This window comes from Pleurodeles waltl, chromosome 8 (assembly GCF_031143425.1).
Source record: "Pleurodeles waltl isolate 20211129_DDA chromosome 8, aPleWal1.hap1.20221129, whole genome shotgun sequence".
In the NCBI taxonomy this organism is placed as follows: domain Eukaryota; kingdom Metazoa; phylum Chordata; class Amphibia; order Caudata; family Salamandridae; genus Pleurodeles; species Pleurodeles waltl.
This window is the reverse complement of record NC_090447.1, coordinates 232,030,570-232,056,150: the sequence shown is the minus strand read 5'-3', so window position 1 is coordinate 232,056,150 and position 25,581 is coordinate 232,030,570.

Here is a 25,581-nt window from a genome sequence, read left to right as displayed (position 1 = left end):
CTGAACAAATTTACACCAAATAACAATAAAATTCACTTTGTAGACCAGGACTTACCAATCTGTCAAATTTGGTGTAATTACGTCCAGTCGTTTGGGCTCCATCGCTGTTCAAAATCCCTAAGGAAAAATTAATGGGGAAAAAAAAATTTGGGACCTCCCCCATTTTGCTCGACCCCCGCTTTTACAGATCACCCCGAAAGTTTCAAGATAGCAGGTGAAGTAAATATTGTATTTTCTTGGAAAATTTTGTGAAGATTCATCAAATGCCACCAAAGTTATTAGCAAAAGAAAAAAGAAATTCTATAGAAACTAGGTCCTATCTATACTTAGTGATAACTGCCACAGGATATATATATATATATATATATATACACACACACACACACACGTGTATAAAGTATATATTTGTATATATATATATATATATACATATATATATATATATATACATACACACACACTTGTTAAGCAGGCCTAAAGAGTATCTATATACTTTAATAACCGTGTGTATTATACACATTTGTACAAAGAAATACACATATCTAGATACCTACATATAATCAAATTATAAATGTTTATAAACACATGGATATGTTGTACATTAGCATTTGAGTATTGTGGTGTAAGAAAAAGTCACCTTTTGAGCAGTCCTCTGAAGATAGTTATCTGTGGATCTTATAATGGAAAAGGAAGGGAAGATAGGTTAGGGTAATGCTGTGGGCATTTAGGGTGTAGGTACTGTTTTATTTTGCAAGGGAAGCCCATTGTAAGGGCCTACAACATGTGTCTGGGCAGCAATTTTACCTGGCTTAACTCAATGATGTACACAATCACAGTTTCCTCAATCTTGTGAGGGTCCCCTTCCATTGCCAACATGTGTGTTTAGCCAATCAGTCACATTGTTTGATAGACTGGTACACACGGAGTGCTCTTTTGGGCCTTGAAAGGGGCCTGGAATCTACTACTCTGCATTGTCATATTATTGTGTATCTGTGTTTGTACCTGAGTATATACGTGTGTCTCTGTGCGTTTTTACTGATGGCCATTAATCAAAATTTGCCAGAGTGGGCTATCCACCTAAAAAGTGGTGCCATATTTAGAGTGCCATTGACATTAATGTACTTGTAATATGGCAAGCGTTATATACACCTCTTTATAGCCGATGTCCATCATGCATCAAACTCTAAAGAAAGCCCCTGTGTTTGTCCTCACATGGATCCGTGTGTATATTTCTGTGTGTGCCTGCTTTTCTGAATAACTTGGTGTGTTTGTGTGGTTGCCTGTATACTGCGTCCTCACCTCCATGTACATATCTATGTGTGTAATTGTGCCTTTTTTCTTAACTGTTAATTGCCTGTTTGTACATTTCTTCAGAGGCTTATCTGAAGTACTTGTGTGTATTATCACTTTCCAGCATGTTGTATTCTACATAGTGCATAAATCTGCATTTCCTTATCAATTTCTTTAGAGGTCAATATAGGTAATTACACCAATATGTACCTTCCAGTTAGTTTGTTATCTTAAACATCTAATGCAGTCATACAGCTTTACTTCAACAGGAAAAAGCTGAAGGGAGTGGTGGTCAACAAAATCACCTGATACAGAATCAGATTCCTATTTCTTTAATAGCAACTACATCATAAATTAATTGCTGACTAACTACTCAGGGTCAAATTTTTGAGAATTTGGCGCAGAACAGCAAGTCATTTTGAGGCGCTACTCTGCATCAAAAGGAAAGATATGAATGTGCCATATCTATCTGATGTGACACATTCTTGTTCATTCCAACTACACTGGTGCTGTTTTAACTGCCTATTGCCAGTGCAGGCACTGCAAGGGTGTGTGCACTGTTGAAAGGATTGTTTTTGTGCAGAAAGAGGCACCTTCCAGCAGAAGAGTCCCAGCAGGCTTTGATCTCGTCTATGTGTGCTGCAGAAAGGGAAAAAAACTAGAAGTAAAGGTGCTTCTCCTCGTTGCACCTACCCTGAGGAGGAGTAAGGTTTGAGCATGTTCCTAGCTTTACAGGCTCTCAAAAATCTGGGGCTGAGTCAAAGTCCATGTGTGTTGTTAGGGAAAACCCACCACAATGCCCATTGAACGCCTCCCAGGCACTGAGTAAGAGAACACAGCCATTTGAGCTGCATTGCCTTACTCCATATCTATGAGGCCATTCAAAGCCATGCAAAGTGACTTTGCCTGGCCTCATAGATATGGGTAAGAGTTGTATGCTACTGCTGCATCACTAAAAGTAACATAATGATGGCACAAGCCTTTCATAAATGTGCCTCTCAGAGTACACATCTTCCTTTACCTTTTCATTCTAGTGAGACTGAGGTTAGTTATTCTGACCCAATAGTGTGCCATGCAAAGAATCTGATATACACCACCTGGTTTTGCAAGCCAAAAGACGTAAATGTGTTACTTCTTCAGTCAAGATCCCCAAGCATCCTTAGGCATTGCAAAACATTCTCCCCTTTTGGCAATCCCTACGAGACACAACTGAGCAAACTAGTCAGAGTTTTCAAAGAAGCAATTGAGTTATTGACAAAAAATAATCAAAATGGGATTCTCCATGTGGTTAGTTACTAGGCCATTTAAAAGAGCCTGGTCCTTACCTGCGTATTTGTTTGTATGTCTGTAAGTGTGTGCATGTGTATAATAACTATGTTACCTCCCTAGGGGAACCTGAGAACTTCAGGTGATACACAGATCACTGCTGCGGATACTCAGCACCCTGAGCTAACATAGTAGGTTGAACCTGCACCGGAACATAGTTTAACTAGCAGATCTATTATCTCTTAAGATATATTATAGATTTTTATATAATGTGCCATGCACTAATTGTTCTCAAATCACTCCCTTCTATTAAGGTGGCTTGCAAGAGAGACACTGCTGTATATCTGTTTCAGAGGGTCAGCTAAGAAGCAAGCTGTTACCTCTGCTCAGTTCATAGCTTCTCTGCAACCATCTGTTTTGCCTTTCGAGACACTGGCTTTATTTCCTTTATAACTACTTATCAAATGCGCCTGACTCAGTACTGAATAGTAGACTATGGTTCCCACTCAGTTTGTTCTCAGTTTTTACTAATTTTATGATTTTGTTTTATACTCTTGTCTTTATTTTCTTTGGGTTTTCAGTAGTGTCCTATGTGAGCCAGCTAGAGGGTCTAGTTGGTTGATTTTAATTTGCTCCACTGGTTTAACTGCTTGTGAGTCATACTAGTTGATCTCAAGCCACCATCCCATCATGGGTGCTTACAAACGAGATGATGCTGCATGTCCATGTTAAAGGTCTGCCAAGGGGAAAGTCTGACTACACCTGTCCATGCTGTACCCAGCTTCATGACACCTGGCCTTTCTCCCTCAGATCTGGACCCAAAACACCTACTCAGTGACCAATCATGTAGCCTTGGAAGCACAAGATGAGGTGCTTTGCTGAAAAACTCTCTTACCACAGATCACGTTGTGCTTTGTACCCTGCCACACCAACAGTGGTTCTATTATTTACAGACACACAGGGCCTCATTTACAAGCCCCTTGCGCCGTTGCTGCATCATATTTATTTATGCACTACACTGCTCCATATTTACAAATATTGGCTTAATTTGGCCCAATACATCAGTTTTTAAAGCCTTGTGTCACATTATACCTGTGCCAGGTACAATATATGCAGGGTATGCATTCCCACAGAAAAAGCCACATAGAACTGACACAATAAAATGTATAACTTTTCACTGCGTCACTCTATGACTTCACTGTGTCAATATTTTACCACCTGCCCAGACCAGGTGTAAAATTGACAAAAGGCTTTTTCCAATGGGGCACTCCTTGCATTGCTGGAGAGTTTAACAATATAACTCCAGGAAGGCGTCACTTTATCACCAGCAGATGCATCAGAATATTTGATGCATCTGTGAAAACGCACCATGGAGCTCTGTATTGTAAAGACAGTGCATCCAAGTCGTCATTAGGGGATGTACGGCAGGTGCAAGAAGTCTGACACATCAATGATTCTTGTGAATGAGGCCCAAAGGTTCTACACACTCTACAGTAACATTCTTTTGAATACCCATACTGACACCTTTGACTTTATACAAACCCACAACCCAGATGTCATGCTCTTCATGAAACTTTCCTCAGAGGTTCCTTGGCTCTCAATATTATTTTGGCTATCCCTAAAGGCTATTCCATTGTAATTCAGGACCACACCCATCATAGACTGGTTTTCATCCATTGTGCGGAATTTATCTGATCTCTATCCGTAACACCTACAGTTGAGGGCACAGAAATTATTCTCTTCTGACTAGGCCATAGACCTATCCCATCTTTCTCTGGCCACTTATTCAGTAACCCCTGAGGGCACTGCGGAGATGTTATCAACTCAGTTATAGACATAATTGCTCACCATATACTAAACTTTTTCAACTGTAGCAGTGATAGACTTTCATTGTGATAACTATTGTCACCCATACTGTAACACCATCTTCGAACGCTGTACTGTTCTTCATCTGTCAGAGCATGTTCTACTCCCTATACATGATGCACAGCATAGTCTGGATCACAATTTTTCTAATCTTAGGGATATAGCAGTAGTTACTCCTATATATCATTCCGGACTGAAAAATATACAGTCCCTTTCTGTGTATCTTACTCCAAAAAAGATATGTGTAATCTCTCTACATCCAAAATATTGACTTCATGGGCCAAGACATCAATGGGAAATCTACAAATGTCTTAACTGAATATTAAATTCTCTAATTCATTGCTCTGAGACCACCAAAGAGGCAGACCACTTCAGCAGGTGGATTACATAGTGATTCAAATTAATTGCTCTTTTTAAAACCATCCCTTATCACCACAAAACATCAACAAAATCTTGGTGGTCAGACACTCCTAGTACTGCTCAATATCACCATAAAAATGTAGATTACAAATGGTGGTCCAGTTACAATGAAGCGGCTACACAATTTTGTAGGTCATCAATTCAAAATGACCATAAACTGTTTTTAACCTTCTGTACTTCTTACTACAATGACGGAATTGAGAGCGACAAACCACTTATTAAGACATTCTATTTAGTTAAGTTCTTCCTTAATCTCTCACCCATGGGTCAAAAAGTGACATCATCTCCTAAAGATTGTGAGCAGTTTGTGTCCTTTTTCCAGAATAAAACTGCAAACATTTACCCTCATTTTCCAGCCCATCTGGAGTCAGATAGCCTTTCCTTAATGAAGAGTTTATCCATATCCTCAGTTGAGTAATCATTTTCTAAATTTAAATCCAAATCAGAAAAAGAAACCCTGGTAGTCCTTAATTTGTGTAAATTGAGCTCTCCTTCTGACCCATCCACTACCCCTTCACCATCTTATTGCTGGAACCCTTAGTCTGTCATTAGTGTCATTGCCTCCTCTACCACAGCCATTGTATTTACTACATGAAAAAATGTTTCAGTAGTTCAGGTCATGATAAATCTTGACTCTGATCCAAGTGGTTTAAGTAGTTTACTGCCCACCTTCCTTCTAACTTTGCCCTCTAAAATCCTGGGAAAAACTGCCAGTAAGAAACTTCTTAAGGTGTAAAGTTGCACTCCCTACAAGAGAATTCCTAATCTGGATTTAGACCAGATCACTGCACTGAAACACACTACTTGCTACCTCAGAAAACCGCCAACCAATCCAGGATGGCTCAGCTGCACTTATATTGTCTGAGCTATCAGCAGAATTTGATATGGTCTCACATGCCATGCTCTTAAAGAATCTCTTCAATATTGTGTTAGGAAAACCACCCTTAAATGGATGAATTCTTTATTAGCCAACATATCACAATTGGTTTATTTTCCAATGCATAACTCTTCTTCATCTCCAATTTGCTATGGGGCCAAATAGGTATACTATCAAAACCCCACATTGTTCAGTGTTAGACCGGTCAGCATTAAGGTGGTCTTCCCCCTAACATTATGCCTGCCTCCACCACTTGTCTGACCTCATATTTGCTGGCTTTAGGACTCTGTACACTTTATCACTCCTAAGCAGTGTTAACATGCTTTTGCTCTCTCCCAAAATCTTAGTAACATTGGCTTAATCTCAGTTAACATATTTCATTGACTTATAAGTCCCTAGTAAAGTGTTCTACATGTGTCCAAGGCATGTAAATTAAATGATACTTGTGGGCCTGCAGCACTGATTATGCAACTCACTGAAGTTGCCCTTTAAGCATGTTTTAGGCCTGATATTGCAGAGCCTGTATATGCAGTTCTAAACTGCCATGTTGGCCTTTTTGCCGGACCCACACCTTCTATTTTTATACATGTAAGTCTCCCCTAGGGTAGGCCCTGGACAACCAAGTGGGCAGGGTGCAATGTATTTAAAAGTCAGGACATGCACTTTGAAGTTGTACATTTCCTGATAGTGAAAAACTCCCAAAGTATTAGTTTTCCACTACAAGGCCTATCTCTCCCATAGTATAACATTGGGATTACCATTTTACATCCTACAAGTGTGATTCACAATCTGTAAGAGATGTTTTTCAAGTTTGGTGCCTCTGGCGTCACAATTTATGGTGGAGTCAGATTTTAAATTGCAGTTCGGAAAATGACACTCTTTGGAAGTTGGAAATGTCTTACTTTAGCCATTTGGTGCCTACTACCTGTTTCCAGTACATATCTGGGGTAGGGTGACAGTTGGGTGTGTTTATTCCCTCTATACATCCACACACAAAGGGAGATTAGGTGTGAATGATGGGCCATCCACAGCCTGATTGGCCATCCTGGGCAAGATATGAGGGAGGGGCTGACACTTATACCTCAGTGGGCAATGACCTGCCCTGCACAAAGGAGTGCATATATTGTGAGTCTGGGGCCTGGGTAGGAAGGGAGGACTTCTATGTATTTTAAAGATCTTGCTTTGAAGTCTCCCCAACTTCTAAGGCAGAACTGTGTATATGTAATGGACCTCTGACACCACCAACTCAGTACACTTCTGAAACTGTGGATACTCTGTCAAGAAGAAGGACTGCTGTGCTGCTATAAGGACTGTTTATCTGCTGGACTGCTGCTATACAAGGCACAGCTGACCTACTGCCTGCTGCCATTTTGCCTCAGGAAGGAGAACTGGACCTGCAACCTCCATCTTAAACCCAAGACCTCAGAGTGCCTCCAAGGGCTAGTCTGCTGGCCTCCTGATCTGCGCCTCAGGGACATAACATGCTCCCTACAGCTCCTGGACAAATCTTTGATAAGCTACTGACCTCCTAGAGGTCCTTCTCATATCCTGGGCCCTTGAAAGTGTTTTTTGGCTTCTGGAATCAAGCTTTTGGTCTCTTCGCAAACTGGCCGGTTCACACCAGCACAGCACATCGTGCCAGAAGAATCAGCATGAGCCACCGCAAGTTGGTCTCTTGACACATCAATTATTGTGACTTGCGATCGCGAGGCTCCAGCCTGCTCATCTATGACTCCCGACCGACTCTTCATGTTCACAGGCCACCACCAGTGATGCTCCCCTTCCTCCCTGCAGACTTCTTGCACATCAATGGGACTCTTGGCCCAATTCTCAAGAAGGTCTGATAAAAAAGGGACTGTATACAACCCATGCTCCATCACAGTCGGACTGAACCTTTGGATTTAATCCAGTCTATCATGACCAGATATCCTTGCTTGGTGCTTTATGCTTTTAAACACTATATTGCATATCAATCTTTAACCTTTATAACTCCAGTTCTACAGATAGGATTTTTGTCATTTTGGTCTTGTTTTAGTCATTAAATTAAGCTCTATTTTACTTAGCTGGTGTAGATTATTTTTCAGTGCTGCTGTCACTGTTTTACTGTTTGAAATGTAGCACAAATACATTACACATTGCCTGATAAGCTAAGTCTGACTGCTGTGTGACAAGCTACCAGAGGGTGAGTTCAGGTAAACCTAGAGCGTGTTTCTGACCTACCCTGACTAGGATTGTGGTTCTTGCTTGGTCAGGGTACATACCTCTGCCAACCAGAAACCCAATTTCTAACACTTAGGCCCAGATGTATACTTGCTTTGTGCTAAAATAGCATCATTTTTTACGCTACTTCAGCGCAAACTTAACTCCTTATTTATATTTTGACACTATACCGTCTAGCATCAAAATATTGGAGTTAACGTCATTTTTTGGATGTGTGAAGCCTCCTTGCGTCAATGAGATGCATGGTAGGCGTTTCCATTCACAAATTGACTCTAAGCCCCTAGCGCCATATTTATCCACCCGGCCAATAATGACACACAGGTGGGAGGTGGACCCAAAAAAGACTGTTAACTTCGATTTGCATCATATTGTAACGCCTGGGTCAGACCAGGCATTAAAATGAAGCCCACACATCACTACTTAAGGAAAACACACAGAAGCAACATTATCAGCCCACAGGACAACAGCTCACAGCCCACAGGACAACATACTGATACTGCTCCAGGTTATGAGACAATGCAGAGGACAGCAACAACAACTGCAACCACTGCAACAGGGCCCACAAAGGCAATGCAAAAGTCAGGAAAGGATATTCAGAAACAGGACAACCCTCCTTGGCCTTAGGGAACAAGACATTATAAAGACATACAGACTCAACCGGCAAGCAATACTAAACCTACTGCACCAAATTGAGCCACAGATCACAGCCAGCCCGCAAACCCCAAATAATATACCACCTGTGACAAAGCTGCTAGCTGTCCTGCACATGCTGGCATATGGCTCATTTCAAACAACGGGTACCCTGGTTGCTGGTGTCTCACAGCAGTCATTCTCGGTGTTCCTGCCAAAGGTGTTAGAGGCAATTATCACTCTGACACCCCACCACATCTGCTCCCCAACACCCAGCAAATGCAGCAGGAGATAAAACAGGGGTTCTACCATGTGCTCGGTGCAATTGACTGCACCTAGGTCCAACTTGTTTCACCTGCAGCAACAGAGCATTTATACCGGAATCGCAAACACATGCATTCCATAATAGTGCAGTCCATAGTGGACCACTGGGGACTATTCACACACATTCACCCATTAACATGTTCATGGTGATGTATGGTAGTAAATAGACACAGATGATGAAGTCTGGGACTGATCTATGTCAAGTTTGCACTGCCTTTGCGTTATTCTTTAGAATGCAAAAGTGATGAACACTTCCATATGTTTGGTTAGTTTTCATTTTGTGTCACCTTAGTATCAATATATTGATGCTAAGGCAGCGTTGTTGTAACATTTATCAGGGCCATTATCTTTTCTGGACTGTGAGTTGGAGTGCAAGTGTAATTAGATGTAGCAGTGTAGGCTACTAATCTGTACAGACTCCATACAATGCTGACACTGATGGTTGCCTGTCTCCATTTCAAAGCTGCCAACATGAGCAATGATGAGATATGCACATTCCAAAAGAGGACAGTGAGGTACCGCCATATCCTGATAGTGGAATCTGGATTCCGTAGAATGGCTAGCCACTACAGTGCAGAGAGGGCATCAGGGGAATGGCGGGCATTCCCACAAGGGGTCCCCACAGTGGAAAAGAAGGCACCATAAACATATGTCTCGTCAGCACTCCCACTACCTCAGCTGCAGCAACTTCAACTACAACAGTACAACAGCCCACACCACCTTCTGCCATGGACACACAATTGCTGCAGGATCTGAGGAGGGATGTTTCCCTTATCCTGAAACGTTTAGACAGTTTGGAGAAGGAGATGGCCCCTAACACCAAGAGGCTGAAGTTCATTAAAAAAAAACTGAAGAAGACCAAACACTGAGTTAATATGAACTGCCACCTTCAAGTTCTGTTCCCTCCCTCCTGCTTTTAAGTTATGTTTTATTGTGGGTTTCAGGGGGATAGTGTTAGGTTAGTGTAGGCATGTAGTTTAGTTAGGATAAGTGGATTTGGAGGGTGGGTTTTTTACTCATTATGTTTTAATTGGTGGGTAGTTGGGGGTGTTGTGTTGGGGTATCTGTGTTTAATAAACACATACAAAAATAAATATAAAGATGTTTAAAAAATTACATAGAAATATATATTTGTTGAGATTTAGTTAGTTTATCCGTAGTATTAGTATATGTTGTCCTGCATGTGTCCTGTAACCTAAAGGGGGCGGAGGGGCCAATGTTTAGAGTGTGCAGTTAAAAGTGTTAGTTAGGTTCACCATAGGGTAGTTAGCTTTAGTTGTTGGTTAGGTATAGTTACAATAGGGCAGTTTAGGATAGGGTAGGTTTGATTAATTTTTTGAGTTCAGTTTAATACTTAATTCTGCATACTCCTATTCCTTTTATTGTTCAGTGCTAGCGTCTCAGGGTCTTCCCGTGATTGCACAGTGCAAATTGTGTGTTGGCCTTGGGATTCCATCCTCCCTCCGAATCCCACTCTTGACATGTGCATCACCTATTGACAACTAAGCTGTCACATTGGCAGCAACAACTCAACTACTCATCCATGCATCTGCCATCCAGTGTACCCTCCACTCAAGGTGACTAAATTAATTTTAAATTGGACAGGTAGGTGTGGTAATTGAGCTGTCAGTTTTGGGATCCTGTGTAAGAATGTTGGGGACTGTGGCACATCTGACAACCGCATATATTTGAACTCTATTCTGCAAAAGTGACCAGTGGCAATCGCTAATGAGGTTAGGTACCTCTGTTTCACACCAATGTGTTCTACTGGTACTCCCAGCTGATGATATTGCCCAAGAACAGTTTCACATCCATTCCTGCCATATGCAGAGAGTGAAGCATACATGTGTTCTTTAATTTTGACATACTCAGTGAATTGCTTGTAGGGGATGAGACCAGGATTGACATTGTTCATGTTGGAACCTTGTGTGTAGGTATGTGCCCCCATATTCCTGCACTCTTGTACTGACGCTCTGTGACTAATGACGTGGTTACACAAATCACAATTCCTAAGCATAGTAAATGTGTCACAAAACACAAAGACATGTTGTTTGTGTAGGGGGTGTTTATTTACAAGTGAGGTAGTCCAATATTTACAAGGTCCAGGACAGTGACCCCATTTGTGAAATCCATACAATTGTGACTCAACACAAGTCCAGGGTTGAGGGACATGTTATGGGACATGCTTGGGTGAAGTGTTGTTAAGTGTGGAGGAACATGAATTGCCAATTGGTAGGTGAGAGACAATGACAGCACATAGCAGACAGGTCAACAGTGTATCGGTAAAGAGCGCACATATCCAACTGTGCTAACATTGGCATGATTTCAAGCACGGGACAAAGGAAAACACTGCCCATTTGGCATGGGCTGGTCCAATCGGGAACTCTTATGAATGAAGATGATCTGTTTCACATTTACATCCTCCGATGTGTGTGGTGTCTCTTCTGCCCTTGATGGTGGTAGTGTGACAGTAGAGGGTGTGACACACACTTTAGTGGTTGGAGATGTAGACTCCCAGTTCCCAGCAGCTGTCATCTGTGGAACAACGTATGGCATCATTGCAGCAAGGAGGGGCTGTTGATTTTTGAGGATAGCAGCAAATTCCCAGTGCTGCTGCCAGTTTCCGAGGGCACTTGTTGTAATCTCTCCCTCATGGTAGCCTCTATGTCCCTCAGACACTGCTGGACTCCATGCAGTGAGGAGTATGTGCCTTGTTTGGCCACAGTCTGTTCATTGGCGTAATGAGGCACGTGTGCATACTCACTAGGCTGGCTACCACAGTCTCCACCCCCACCCGCACCTCTTTGGGGAGCTCCCTCTGGACTCCTACCACTGTCCTCTCAAAGCTGGTCCCTGTGTCCTCTGAGTCCTCAGCTTTGTCGGTGCTGTGAGGTCGTACTATTGAGGTGTTGGATGGGGCATCTGGGATGGCTGCTAAATTATTTGTCCTACTTGCGACTAGAGGCAGTGTCTGGAGGGATATGAGGACTTCTTGGAGGGTCTCTTGGCTGATGGTTGTCAGCTGGTCATCCAGGTAATCGGGGTACTCCGGGACAGGCAGATCAGTAGGAGAGCCATCATCCTCTGCAATGAGATGGTGTAAAATCAATCTTTCTGTGTTGTGGCAGTTGACATGTCACATCACTGACTTCCTATTGTAGGCTCATTGTCATCTTACTTCCTAAACACTGTTCCTGTACATCATGGTTGCAGTCTATCAGCTCTTTGCCCCACCTGAGTGTCAAATGAGGGGAAGCTCATGTTGCGTAATTGGCTGCGTCATGTCTACTAGGTGTGATATCCTTTTTGTGGCTTGACACCGTATTGTTATTGTCAACCCTCCCTATGCATCCATTTGCATTGTAGGGCCTTGCAATGGGTGTTACAGTGGTCAAGCCACAGCACCACTCATGGCAATATGCCCCTGTCCCAGTCTTATATGTTTCAGATACACCTGTGCGGTACTGAAACCTTGCACCACCCCAGGGATGGCACTGCCAAGACACTATGCTGTTGTTTCTTTTGATAGCTCCTCATGTCAATGTGTGTGTATCTGTGCTATGTTGCACAGCACACATGGACCTAGCAGATTTCCATTTCATCTTCTGTCTCTGCTGGAAGGTGCAACCTCCTCCACAACTATGATCTCCCCTCAATGCAGCTTAGTGGCAGTGTGGCTAAATTGACACAGGCACAGGGGTGGACCCAGGGATGGCCAGCATGGTAGCATTTGTTTGCTGTGTACACCATTTTGTGTATGACAGTGCCTGATGTTAAATTATTTCATGGACATAGCCATTTAACTGGAGTTGAACTTAAGTCAGGGCCTCGAGCTAGTTTGATGGTGATTCTGCAGGTAGTCATACTGGTCCCTCATTACAAGTGCAGCAGTCCTATGACCACCTGACTGCCATTGTCTATAACACCACCCTCAACAGCGCAGGTGGTAGTGACACATGGTGTCAATGGGGAATGCCCCAAGGGCCAATGGCCTGGCACTGGCAGGTTTCCAGCAGCTTACAGACTGGCAATGCCATCTGTCTTGTGGCACCAGAGCAGTATTACAATCAACGCTACCCTCCAGGTATGTTCCTGCTTTTCCACCAGCCTTTGCATGGCAGTGAAACTCCCATGCAAAGGTTGATGGTGATGTGGTGTGGTGTCCCCTGGTGCCCCTGCACAGTTCATGCACCTGGCATGGGCAGAGCAGGGCAGGGGGTCCCATGCCCTGTCCCTTTGCCCTCTCCACTGCCTGATTTGCAGAGCTAAGAACAATGTGTCCTGTCACACCCAATGCACCTCAATACTGACACTGACTCAATTTGATCCATCAACAGTGTTGTGCTAAGTGACCCACAGAGCTACCATGAGCAGAAAGATTTCCACCCGACATCCCAATGTGTGACTTATACTGCCAACTGCAAAGAGTACACTGCACTGGCAGCCTTACCAACACCAGACTTGCCCATGTACCAACCCCCGCCCGTCAATGTGGAATTATAAACCATTATGTTCACAGTCATACACCATGTGTTGTATGTGTGTGTGTCTTTTCCCATTCCTATGTGTCTCACATGGTTGTGTCAGAGTAGTTGTGGGCTCGGCCTGTATCTGTTGTGACCTACAGTTTGCTATCTGTGGTCCATATTTTCTGTAGTAGTACATTTCTGATCAGCATCAAGCTGTGTGGTTCCACACTACACCAGTTTAGTTGTTCTGTGTAGGGCATGTTTCCAGTGATACAGGACCACCCTGCTATTCCCCCGGCGCCTGCTCTGATTATTTTTCCCTGCACTCAGGGGGCATCCTCACTGCACGATGGAGTGGTGGCCACCTTATGTGGATATGTTGTTAATGTGTGGGGTGGTGGTGATACCAGCACATTTCTGGGTACTGTTGGGACAATTGCAATGAATTGTGTGCTGTAAGATGCAGCACACTTGCGTTTGGGCAATGAGACAAGACAGTTGGAAGGAGTTGCTGCAAAGTACACCACTATGACATAACCCCAGCAATGGTATTGACTGACTTCCTAGTCTCTGATGTCTTAGTCGTGTTGGTAGGGTTAATTTGACTGTATACAAGGGAAGTTAATGGCACAAACAGAGGCACAGTCGTTAGACATGCCATCCATCCCATGTGCTGCATATATACATGTAGGTATTTAGCCATAGTGTATGACATATGTTGTGGTGCATGGCATTACAAATGCATAGGTACATGTGTAGCTTATGTCAGCATGGTGCGACTTGCTTTATGTTCAATATGTCCCTATGCGCTCCTTTGACGTGCATTGTGTCCTATGTGCTCCCCCCTTCTTGCACTTGACAATTTAGCATTAATTTGACCCTATGCAAATTACCCTGCATTTGTGGTGTTTCCTGGCAGTCTGCGCTGTCCTGTCTTGTGATTCCAGTGACCAGTTCCCCCGAGATGACTGCTACAACCATTTCCTCCATCTCATCCAGGTGCTCTTGTTGCTCTTGACTACCACCTCCAGTTTGCAAGTCTTCCTTGCCATTTTTTCCATCATCCTTCGCTTGCAATCATGCCAGTGTTTCTTGCACTCAGTTACAGCTCTCCTCACCTCTGCTACACTGTTAATCTTGTCTACTATCTGCTGCCAGGTTGTCTCTCTCCTGCCAATTGGCAATTTTGAGGTGACAAAGAGTTTATGCTGATGCTCTGCCTTCTCTCTCACCATTATTTCATGCTCCTCCACACTGAAACAACACTTTCTCTTTTTTTATCCCTTCCCTGGGTCTTGATTGTGTCCTCCTGGCTGGTTCCTGATTGATTGGGGTCACCATGGGGTCTCTCCTGGCTTTCTGGCTCCATTTGCCTCTCCTTTGCACTGTTTTTACATTAGTGTCTAAAGTTGATGCTAACACGGTAAAAAATGGAGCATTTCTGTTTTGCGACATGTTTACGTGTCGTAAAAAAGGTTAGAGTAATTTTTTCTGGTGTTAGCATAATTTTGCCTTACGACAAGGAGCAATGGTTAACGTCAAAAATTTCGACTCCAACCTGTTTTTAGTGCCACCCAGTGTCATAGTATAAATATGACACCCGGGTGGTATTAAAGAATTGCACTAGCCAGCGCTAAACCTTTTGACGCAGTTTTGCGTAAAAAAGTATAAATCTGGCGCCAAGTGTTTACAGGTCACCTTTTGCTGAATTATTCCAGCCCATAGATTTAACACCTTAACCTATGCTGACGACAATTAGGCCATTATTTATACTTTTTTCCTCTTTTTTGACGCAAAAGCGGCAACAACATACCAAATATAATTGTACTTTGTAAGTGTGCTCCGCATTTGTTTAAAAAAATTATGCAAATGCAGCACCAAAAAAGTATAAATCTTTGCCTTAGTTGATAGTATCCATATCAGACTCTCCAAAAGCCACAATGGAGAACTTCATGATATGCATACCAGAACTAGCACAGAAGAGTGACTGTCTTCCCACACAAGTGTCTCGAACTAAATTGTAAAAAATACAGAAGTACTGCTGTTCAGTAAACAAGATACAGTCTGCTCTAATTAATGGTGGCCTTCAGACTTAGACCAATCACCTATTCCCTGAGTCACCACTAGTAACCTGAGGAGGCACTTTCATCAATGCCTTTATTTTGCCTGTCAGGTCTCCTTAGTAACTGAAACAGGTTTTGTACCACTAAGAGCTCTTATGGTAGATCTTCCGTTTGCCTATCACTTCTTGTAAAGCAGATGTTCACACCTTAACAACCCTGTAGCTGGATTACCACAATTCCTTTATTTCAGTTTTCTTGATGTCTGCGGAAACTGCTTCAAGTTGTTGCAAATTCAGCCACAAATGCACACCTTATACTGTATTTTCAATCTTCCTCAGAGGCATTTTGGTCCTCATTACAACCCTGGCGGTCGCTGATAAAGCGGCGGTAATACCGCCAACAGGCCGGTGGTAAAAAGAAAAAGTAAATATGACCACAGCAGAAACCGCTCAGACTGACAGCCACTTTAACACTCCGACCGCCACGGCGGTAATTGCAAACAGCCAGGTGGAAGACAATGTACCACCCACTGTATTAAGAAAGACCTATCCGCCACCTTTTCTGCGGTGGTGCCAACAACATCAAAAGCACAGGAGAAACAGAACACATAAGTCAAAGGACTCATCTCTGAACACTCAGGGAACAACCACAATGCCATGGAGCCCGAGTTGCACATTTTCCCTGTGCTCGTCTACCTCTTCCTGCATTACGATCACGGTGAGTACTGCTGCCTAGCACACAAGGAAGGGGGAGGAAAAAGAGAGTGAAACACAAACGCAACATACAACACCCCCAACACCATACACACAACCAGATGCAGTAGCATTACATATTCACCCCCTACCCCTCAGGAATAATGCAAGGACAAAAAGATTGGAAGGAAGTGTGTTATACGATAAAATAACATGAATAAGTGCATCAAAATACAAATGGATATACATATTTACAAATGGAGGGACACTTCCCAGACCAAGCAGTGGGCCACACGGCCACAACACATAGGCCAAGGCCTCACCTCACTCCTGCAACAATACGGAGAGAACACTGCAGGGGCATTAGGTCGAAAATGCACAGGCACCTCAGGGGGACGGGGAATGGGGGGCACCTCAGCCGGAAGATGGTACAATGCCACTGGTCCTGAAGGGGGCTAATGCCCTGCGCGCTGTCCTGGGGAGTGAAAGGCCACAGTCTCACAAGTGGGTGGATTGCCCACTGCTTGGTCCTGGGGAGAGTAAGGCCACAGTCTCTCAAGTGGGTGGATTGCCCACTGCTTGATCCTGGGGAGTGCAAGGCCACAGTCTCTCAAGTGAGTGAATTGCCCACTGCTTGGTCCTGGGGAGTGCAACGCCACAGTCTCTCTAGTGGATGGCTTTTCCACTGGTTCTGGAAGGGGCTTTGTGCCCAGTGTGCATCATACTGGGAAGGATGGGGTGAGTGGATGGCTTCTTCCACTGGTGCTGGAGGGGGCCTTGTGCCCAGTGTGCTTCATCCTGGGAAGGATGGGGTGAGTGGATGGCTTCTTCCACTGGTTCTGGAGGGTGCCTTGTGCCCAGTGTGCTTCATCCGGGGAAGGATGGGGTGAGTGGATGGCTTCCTCCACTGGTTCTGGAGGGGGCATTGTGCCCTGTGATGCAGATCTTGGGGAGTGCAAGGTCACAGACTCTCACCTGAGTGTCACACCAACAGGATTAGCAGGGGCCAGTACGCACTGCGGCCCATGGAGGCAGGACTACACACTGCCCACCAGAGGTGATGGCTGCTCAGTGGTGGCAGTGGCGGGTCTGGTGTCGGGGCTGGCAGTGGTGCTGGTGGCGGTGCTAGCAGTGGTGGGGGAAGGCTCCAGCCCGTCCCCTGCAGCCTTGCACTGCTGCCCACTGTGGCTGCTGCTGCTGGCGGCACTGACAGTGGTGGGGGGAGGCTTCAGCCCATCCCCTGCAGCCTCGGACCGCTTCCCACTGTCGTTGCTGCTGCTGGCAGTGGTGCTGGTGGCGGTGCTGGTGGAAGTACTGGTGGCAGTACTAGTGGCAGTGTTGGCAGTGGGAGGGGAGGCTCCAACCCTTCCCCTGCAGCCTCAGAAGGCTGCCCACTGGGGCTGCTTCTGCTGTCAGTGGTGCTGGTGGAGGTGCAGGTGGTAGGGCTGGTTGTGGGACTGGCAGTGTGGGGGGAGGCTCCAGCCCTTCCCCTGCAGCCTCGGATGGCTGAACCACCATGGTTGGTGGTGGGGGCTCCAAACGAGTCCAAGCACCTGCCCTCCTGTCCTTTCTGCCTGCAGGTGCTGGCCCCTTGTCCTTCACTTTTGCAGCTGGTGGTGCCTCCTTGCCCTTCCCTTTCACAGCTGGTGGTGCCTCCCTGCCCTTCCTTGATGTACCTGGGGCATGCACACTTCCAATACTGCTCCAATACTGCTGGAATCCTCTCCCACCTGCAGTAGCTGTCGACACTACTGTGGCCTTGGACTGGGTGGCTGAGGTACTCACCTGGGTTCTGACCACCCTGGCATGACATGAAGGACGGTGGGGAGGGGTAGGGAAGAGGTCAACGGTGGAGAGGAAAAGCTTCTTAGGGACACTGGGGAGGGAAGAGGGTGAAGGTTTGGGAGTGGAGGATGAGGAAGTGGTTGTAGGAGGTGTCTGCTGTGTTTGGGTGCAGATGCATGGGGGTGATGCTGTTGTGAGGTGGATGGCTGTTGGGTGTCTGAGTGCTTGCGTTTGTGTACTTTGGGAGGAGGGGCACAGACACAGTGGGGAGGACACAGGGGACATGTGCAGGGATGTGGGGGTGGTGACTACCAGTGAGTGGTGTGTAGTGATAGGTGTGCTGGTGATGGAGGTAGTGGATGATGATGTAGTGCATGCAGGTGTGTGTGTCGACACAGTGGAGGCAATGGATGGTGGTATCTCTGCATCTGGACGGTGTTTGTGTGAGTGCTTGTGAGATGATGTGTAGTGCGAGTGTTTGCCTGAACCACTCCTGAGTGTTGCCCTGGGTGCATGCTGGTCTGCCTGTGTGCTTGGAATAGGTTGGGGTTGAGGGGAATGGGACTGGGTAGAGGAAGTTGGAGGGGGAGGCTGGAAACAGGGACAATGGCTGCCATCAGAGAGGAGACCAGAGCCTGGTGTGATCTCTGTTGGGCTGCCAGGCCAGAGTGATTGCCCTCCAGGAATGCATTTGTTTGTTGCAAATGGGCTGCCAGCCCCTGGATGGCATTCACAATGGTTGACTGCCCAACAGAGATGGGTCGCAGGAGGTCAATAGCCTCCTCAATCAGGGCAGCAGGGCTAACTGGAGCAGGGCCTGAGGTGCCTAGGAAGAAGGAGATGCCCACACGCCTAGGTGAGCAGGCACGGGAAACTCGCTGAGGGGCTGCGGGGAGGGCGGTGCTGGTACGGGGTGGCGGTTGTACCTGTAGTTGGGGTGGCCACAGAGGTGTCCGCCACCAGCAGGGAGCTTCCATCTGAGGAGGTATCACTGTTTGAACTGTCCACTCCTCTCTCCGCCGTGGTGCACCCCTCACCCTCCATCCCAATGGTGCCCTCACCGTCGGTGGATTCGGCCTCCTGGGCCCTGTGGGATGCAGCTATTGCCATCACCACTGCCTCAGCTCCTCCGCCAGATGATGCCAATGCACAGAAGGACAGGGTGACAAAACAAAAAGGTGGGGGAAGAGACAAAGGATACAGTTGGTCAATGGCTCCTACAACACCACCGTTGGCGTACATGACACACACAGACAGGGACCAGCCATACGCATTAGGCAATGCACTACCAGTCACAATGCAAGTCACCAGCCCATGGACAGTAATACTTATGCCACTAACAGCATACCTGAGACCCAGAGACCCCTGCCCAGTAGTGGATACCCACTAGCATGGTTAGAGGTGGTTCACATCATACCTTGCCCAACATGGGACCTACCCTGCAATGTCCGGCCTGGCCTAGGGGCATCCATAGGCCCACATCCCCAACCCAGAGACCATGCGCAAGTAGTATTTTTGGAAACTGTACTCACCCCCTTGTGGCTGCTGTGATGCCCTTAAGCACCCATCCAGCTCTGGATAGGCCACTGCATGTATGCAGGCCATCAGGGGGGTCAGGGTTCAACAGGCACCCCTTTCTCATTGGGAGGCTATCCCCAGCTGGGCCCCCACCGTTTTCATTGCCCAGCGTCTCAGGTTCTCCCACCGTTTCCAACTGCCATAGACCCCCATGATCCGCATGTCCTTGGCGATGGCACGCCATATACCCTTTTTCTGATGGGCGCTGACCTGCAGAAAAATACACACAGAAAAAAGGTATCAGTCAGACCGTCCGGCCTGTTACACTCATGTCCCACCATAGCCCTCCCATCCCCTAACGCACAGACATTTCCCACCATACATGCAGCACACTGCCCAGGACCCTTCCGCCAACCCCCTCTTACACGAGGCCCTCACACACTGCACTCCATGCATTCAATCCCCATCCCCATGCATCGTGCTCACAGTGTACTCACCTGTTGGTCTGGAGGCCGATACAGCATTCGGTACTTGGGTAGGACCCCATCCACCAGTCTCTCCAACTCTGCAGCGGTGAAGGCAGGGGACCTTTCCCCAGTCACACGAGCCATGGTCAGTGTCCAAACAGAGGTCACTGCAGCGCTTGTAGTGTAGGTCTTTTCCTGTTGAAGGTCAGGTAGCAAGTGGGTGAACAGATAGAAAATGGCGGTCACGTCTGCGGCAGTGCATACTGTCACCACCACCGTACATCACCATTGGCCACTGTAGCCCATAGGTCCCAATGGGATCCAAAGAGGAGTTGGACAGCGGTTTTCGACCGCCTCCTGTAACGGTGCACAACGTCAGCGGAATTACCTCATTTCCACATGTCACTCCATACAGAACAAGCAGATGCCATTTCAGGGGAGGGGGCAGGCCATGGCACCTAACTGCGTCACAGTACACATATGCACCATTTGGGACTATACAACAATCTTGTGTTAAAGTCACAACATGCAATGCAGTGTAGTGTTTTGAAATATGGGACACTGACCAGCTACTCACCGTTTGCCTACTAGATTGCAACCGCTGCAGATGAATTGGCGATGGAGACATCCCCGTGTACAGGCCCCTGGTGGCCTTGGCAACAATGGAGGACAGGCATATTATCCTCACTTATAGACTGGACAGAGCCACATTTACAGAGCTGTGTGCCCAATTGGAACCTGGCCTGATATCTGCAATCCGTCAGCCCACCTGGATCCCCATCTTGTGCAAGTCCTATCTGTGTTCCATTTCCTGGCAAGTGGTTCCTTCCAAGTGACAGTGGGCTTGGCAGCAGGAATGTCTCAGCCAATGTTCTCAATAGTGCTGACCAGAGTGTTGCCTGCCCTGATTAAACACATGCACAGCTACATTGTTTTTCCCCAGGTGGATGATGTGGCCACAGTGAAAGCTGATTTCTATGCAATGGGACATATCCCCAACATTATTGGGGCTATTAATGGTACACATATTGCATTTCTCCCCCCCCCCAGAGAAATGAACAGGTGTTCAGAAATCGAAAGAGCTTTCACTCCATGACTGTGCAGATAGTGGGCCTGGCGGACCAGTACATCTTCCATGTCAATGCAAAGTATCCTAGGTCTGTACATGATGCCTTTTTCCTGAAGAATAGCATCATCCCATATGTGATGGCTCAACTCTAGAGGCACCGGGTGTGGCTAATAGGTGAGCCCTGGTTCCCACCCAGTTGATGTTGGTGTATGAGTGTCAGGGAGACCAGATCCTCGGGTCTTGCACATGTTTCCAACATGTCCACCTCTTGGCAGCTCCAAACTCCACTAGATATTATATCACAGACTTAAAGAATGGCCAAGTAGGGGAATGGGATTTGGGTTGGGAACAGCGGGGAAGGAGACCTGTGGAAGCAAGAGTTAAACAACACAATTGCAAGATTAAACACAATGACTTTCAATAAGCTTTGTTTTCAAATAACATTATACTGAGAACTTGAATGGCCTAGAGTTTCACCATAACTAGGCCTCAGAAATCTGGGTACCTGGAAATCAAGAAGGATTATGCAAACTGTCATATGAGCATTCCAGAGTTAACATCTCACACTTTGAATAATAAACACTCTCCATTTGGTTCTTAGAATAGACACTGCATTATAACAAAGATCAAAGAACACATGGTTTTTCCTTCATGAATGAACTGTACTAGAATCATGAATAACACTACAACGTCACACTCTAAGAGTCTTAAGTTTCAATTGTTCAGGAATTATTATGCACATTAATAATCAAACTGTACATCAAAGATATCAAGATCTAGAAATGATCGCGCACTCTGCGGATCTGTACTTCAAGAGTTAAATGCCAGGAATGAATCGTGCACACTGTTGCTGATTCAAGTGTCAATATTCAAAGCCATGAAAGGATCGCGCAACCTGCTGATCTGAATGGCAGGGTTTCAATGTCAGGAATGAACTGCGCACACTGTTGCCGATTCGAACATCAAGATGCAAATGTCATGAAATGATCACGCAAACTGACGATCTGAATGCATTTGCATTTGCTGGGAACATGCGCAAGCCCCAAGGATCTGGTCTCCCTGACAGACTAGTGAGCCCACAAATGTATTCCTCCTGGTTTGCGCTAGGTTCTCAATATGGCCACATTGGATGAGTTGGTTAAGGTTATTACTCAGAACCAATTGGATGTAGTAGTATCTAAAGACATAGGGGGTCATTCTGACCCTGGCGGTAAAATCCGCCAGGGCCAACGACCGCGGGAGCACCGCCAACAGGCTGGCGGTGCACCCATGGGCATTCTGACCGCGGCGGTATAGCTGCAGTCAGAAACGGAAAACCGGCGGTGTACCGCCGGTTTCCCGCTGCCCTGGGGAATCCTCCATGGCGGCGCAGCCTGCTGCGCCGCCATGGGGATTCCGACCCCCATACCGCCATACTGTTCCTGGCGGTTTTGGCCGCCAGGAACAGGATGGCGGTAAGGGGTGTCGTGGGGCCCCTGGGGGCCCACAAACATTTTCAGTGTCTGCCATGCAGACACTGAAAATCGCGACGGGTGCAACTGCACCCGTTGCACCCCTTCCACTCCGCCGGCTCCATTCGGAGCCGGCATCCTCATGGAAGGGTGTTTCCCGCTGGGCTGGCGGGCAGCCTTCTGGCGGTTGCCCGCCAGCCCAGCGGGAAACCCAGAATACCCGCGGCAGTCTTTTGACCCCCATAGTGACCAGCTTAGCTGAAATAGTGAGTCAGTTACAAGACAGAGTAGAAAAGAAGGAGCAAGGTCCTCTGGGTGTGGGTTGGCCCTCCTCCTCAAGGTTCAGGAGTTAATCCTCCAACTAACATTTGCCTCAACGTTCCCTCAGCCATTCCTCTGGCTCCTCCAGAACGGTTTTCTGGTGATCCTCTGAAAGTGCAATGCTTTTTGACTCAAGTAGAATTGCATTTTTCCTGTTGACCAAACACTTTCCCTGATGCCCATTCCAGGGTGGCCTTCCTGCTATCTTATCTGACTCGAGACGGGGCCAACTGGGCAATTCCTCTTGTGCGTAAGGACAGTCCCCTGCATTATAATTGGAGAAACTTTGGCCCATATTTATACTTTTTGACGCAAAACTGCGCTAACGCAGTTTTGCGTCAAAAAAATTAGCGCCGGCTAACGCCATTCTGAAGCGCCATGCGGGCGCCGTATTTATTGAATGACGTTAGCCGGCGTTAGCCGCCGGCGCCGTCTGGTGTGCGTTAAAAAAAACGACGTACACCAGGCAGCGCCGGCGTAGGGGGAAATGGGGCTTGGGCGTCAAGAAATGGGGCAAGTCAGGTTGAGGCAATTTTTTCGCCTCAACCCGATTTGCGCCATTTTTTTTTCACTCCCAACCCCAATAGAAATTACTCCTGTCTTAGCAAAGACAGGAGTCATGCCCCCTTGCCCAATGGCATGCCCAGGGGACTTCTGTCCCCTGGGCATGGTAATTGGGCATAGTGGCATGTAGGGTTGCACAAATCAGGCCCCCCTATGCCACAAAAAAAATAAAAAATAAAACACTTACCTGAACTTACCTTAATGTCCCTGGAATGGGTCCCTCCAGCCTTGGGTGTCCTCCTGGGGTGGGCAAGGGTGACAGGGGGGGTCCCTGGGGGCATGGGAGGGCACCTCTGGGCTCCTTCAGAGCCCACAGGTCCCTTAACGCCTGCCTTTTAAAGGCGCTAAAAAAACGGTGCAAAAGCGGCCGTACGTCATTTTTTTTGACCTGCCCACTCCCGGGCGTGATTTTTGCCCGGGAGTATAAATCCGACGCACATGCCTCGGAGTCGATTTTTTTAGATGGGAACGTCTACCTTGCATATAATTAACGCAAAGTAGGTGTCCACGCAAAAAAATGACGCTAACTCCATGGACTTTGGCACTAGACGCGTCTAACGCCAAAGTATAAATATGGTGTTAGTTTTGCGTCGAAATTGCGTCAAAAAAAACGACGCAATTCTGGCGCAAACGGAGTATAAATATGCCCCTTTGTCCATGAATTTGAAAGAGTGTTTGATCGAAGAACAGTGACTCTAGCAGCAGACCGAGAACTGTTAGAATTGCGACAAGGCAATAAAGACGTAGGCCCTCATTACAACTTTGGCGGGCGGCAAGCGCCGGCCGCCAAGTTGTATCTGCCGCGCGGCAGCCAATGCAGCTGCACTCCCGCAGTGGCCATTTCGAGATCCCCGCTGGGCCGGCTGGTGGAAACCTAGTTTCCGCCTGCCGGCCCATCGGGGATGTCGGCCGCAACACAGGAGCTGGCTCCAAATGGAGCCGGCGGTGTTGCGGCAGTGCAACGGGTGCAGTTTCACCCTTTGCGCTTTTCACTGTCTGCTATGGGCCGTGGCAGGGGGCCTCTGCACTGCCCATTCCAGAGGCATGGCATACTGCCATGAAAAGGCTGGCGAGAGGGGAACTCGTAATCCAAGCAGCGCTGCCCTGGGGGATTACAACCGCCGGGACCAAAGTGGCAGGAAACCGCCGGTCCCGACAGTGCGATCACAGCACTTCTGCCGTGGTCGTAATTCCAAGGAAAGCACCGCCAGCCTGTTGGCGGTGCTTCCGACGAAACAGCCCTGGCGGTCTTTGACCACCAGGGTTGTAATGGGGGCCTTAGTTTCCTACTTGGCGTACTTTAACTGGCTGATAGCAGAGACATCCTGGCCTGAAGAAAAACAAGTAGCCCTGTTCTACCAAGGACTCAAAGACGAGTTAAAAGACATTCTTGCCCAGATCGATCCTCAAACTACAGATTGTCAAGATCTGATAAACCTTGTTTTGAGAATTGACCATTGTCTTGCAGAATGACAGGGAACATGCAAAAAGACTGAGAAATATTCCTGGCATGTTCATGAACGTAGAGAATCAAGAGTTCAGAAGGAGAATAATCATGAACCAATGGAAATTGGAACTATCAGACGGCCTTTGACAAAAGAAGAAAAAGACCTACGTAGAAAGAACGGACAATGTCTTTATTGTGGGCACAAGGGCCACTTCGCCAAAGAGTGTCCGATCAAACCAAAAAGCAAACAAGGTCCCATCAAGAAAATTGCAGCAAATGTACAAATCGAGCAGGAAAACTAGATCACCCAAGATGTAATGAAGGGTTGCTCTTGGGTGTCATTATGGACCCTTCACAGTCAAGGCATCTCAAGTTAGACATCGAAGTACAAGTAAAGAAAAAGAACTATCTCAAGAAAGCCTTAGTAGATTCTGGGGCTAATGGTAACTTTGTTGATGCATAATTGGTTCAAACATGGGGGATCCCATGCATCAAGAAGAAAACACCAGAAATAGTACAAGCCGTAGATGGAAAACTTTTAACTGGAGGCCCAGTGACTCTTCAAACTGTCCCCTTGTCGGTGACCTTTAATATGGGGGATCAGGATACCAAGCATGAAGAAAAAATCATCTTTGATGTCATCCATGCTCCACAGTATGGCATTATCCATGAACTACCGTGGTTGACTTATCATAACCCTGAAATAAACTGGTCAGAATGGAAAGTCGTGTTCTCCTCCATCTTGGGTAATGAAAAATGTCTTCAGACATCTAGAGTCACAAATCCTTGCAAATCTCACAGATACACAGCTGCTGAAAAAGATGTAATGCTGCCTTGACAGT